The sequence below is a fragment of the Colobus angolensis genome, unplaced genomic scaffold (genome assembly GCF_000951035.1).
Source record: "Colobus angolensis palliatus isolate OR3802 unplaced genomic scaffold, Cang.pa_1.0 Scaffold229, whole genome shotgun sequence".
Taxonomy (NCBI): domain Eukaryota; kingdom Metazoa; phylum Chordata; class Mammalia; order Primates; family Cercopithecidae; genus Colobus; species Colobus angolensis.
In genome coordinates, this window is record NW_012115477.1 from 2,731,607 (window position 1) to 2,733,635 (window position 2,029).

General features: G+C 53.2%; 1 pseudogene; it reads left to right on the top strand.

The window, feature by feature from the left end:
- The first annotated feature begins 324 nt into the window (after positions 1-324).
- Positions 325-1,783, top strand: LOC105513314 (annotated as a pseudogene).
- Positions 1,784-2,029: the final 246 nt, after the last annotated feature.

Consider the following 2,029-nt stretch of genomic DNA (forward strand, 5'->3'; position numbering starts at 1 on the left):
TGCTATAAATGGAGCCTTAATATAAAGTGATTTTTGGTTCTTTTGTACAATTTTTAAAACGATTTCTCCAATAGAATTAGGTGAAATCGGCGGGATATGGGCCCTGCGCTGCCGGGCTTTGGGCCCTGGGCCTCGGGCGCTCTCTGGCCCAAAGTGCTGAGCTGCCGGGAGCGGCGGCTTCTGACGCTGGGCCACTGGAGGCTGTGGAACCGGACTTCTTCACTTTGAGTTTCCACCGCGAAGGGCCAGTCCGGGCCCAAGAGGGAGCCTTTACTACTTCTCTCTGGTTTCATTCATGTTCTGAGGAGGGTGTGAGAAGGAGCCATGGATCCCACAGCGTTGGTGGAAGCCATTGTGGAAGAAGTGGCCCGTCCCATCTGTATGACCTTCCTGAGGGAGCCCGTGAGCATTGACTGTGGCCACAGCTTCTGCCACAGCTGTCTCTCCGGACTCTGGGAGATCCCAGGAGAATCCCAGAACTGGGGTTACACCTGTCCCCTCTGTCGAGCTCCTGTCCAGCCAAGGAACCTACGGCCTAATTGGCAGCTGGCTAATGTTGTAGAAAAAGTCCGTCTGCTAAGGCTACACCCAGGAATGGGGCCAAAGGGTGATCTGCGTGAGCGCCATGGGGAAACACTGAAGATGTTCTGCAAAGAGGATTTCCTGATAGTGTGTGAAGCCTGCAGCCGGTCCCCATAGCATGAGGGCCACAGTGCTGTGCCAATGGAGGATGTTGCCTGGGAGTACAAGTGGGAACTTCATGAGGCCCTCGAACATCTGAAGAAAGAGCGAGAAGAGGACTGGAAGCTGGAAGTTGGTGAAAGGAAACGAACTGCCACCTGGAAGATACAGGTGGAAATCCGATAACAGACTATTGTATGGGAGTTTGAGAAATACCAGCGATTACTAGAGAAAAAGCAGCCACCACATTGGCAGCTGAAGGCAGAGGTAGCAGCAGCTCTGGCCAAGCCGACAACGGGAGGTGGCCGAGACCATGCAGAAACTGGAGTTGAACCATAGTGAGCTCATCCAGCAGAGCCGGGTCCTGGGGAGGATGATTGCAAAGTTGAAAGAGCAGTCGCAGAGGCCTGTCCGCTGGATGTTGCAGGATATTCAGGAAGTGCTAAACAGGAGCAAATCTTGGAGCTTGCAGCGGCCAGAACCTATCTCCCTGGAGTTGAAGACAGATTGCCATGTGCTGGGGCTAAGAGAGATCCTGAAGACCTGTGCAGTTGACGTGCGCCTGGATCCAGATAGTGCTTACTCCCGTCTCATCGTGTCTGAGGACAGAAAACGTGTGCACTATGGAGACACCAACGAGAAACATCCAGACAATCCTGAGAGATTTTACCGCTATAATATTGTCCTGGGTAGCCAGTGCATCTCCTCAGGCCGACACTACTGGGAGGTGGAGGTGGGAGACAGGTCTGAGTGGGGCCTGGGAGTATGTAAGCAAAATGTAGACTGGAAGGAGGTGGTCTACTTATACCCCCACTATGGATTCTGGGTGATAAGGCTGAGGAAGGGAAATGAGTACCGAGCAGGCACCGATGAGTACCCCCTCCTATCTTTGCCAGTCCCTCCTTGCCGGGCGGGAATTTTCGTGGATTATGAGGACCATGACATTTCCTTCTACAATGTGACTGACTATGGCTCCCACATCTTCACTTTCTCCCGCTATCCCTTCCCTGGGCGCCTCCTGCCCTATTTTAGTCCTTGCTATAGCATTGGACCCAACAACACTGCTCCTCTGGCCATCTGCTCCCTGGATGGGGAGGACTAAGAGAGCTACCATCTTAACCAGAGAGGCCTTGGAATTGGGCCTGGCCCCCATGGGGCTTGGAGGACCCAGCCACTGACAGGTATCCCCTGAAACTGACCTGAGCTCAGAATCCAAGGATTCCTCTGTCTGATCCTTTAGTCATTGTTACGGCTATGTCTGTCATGAAACCACTCATTTTAAAAAGCAGAGGCCCAGTCAAATGAGCACTGCACCCCATGAGGGAAGCGTGACAGGGCTAGTGGTGAG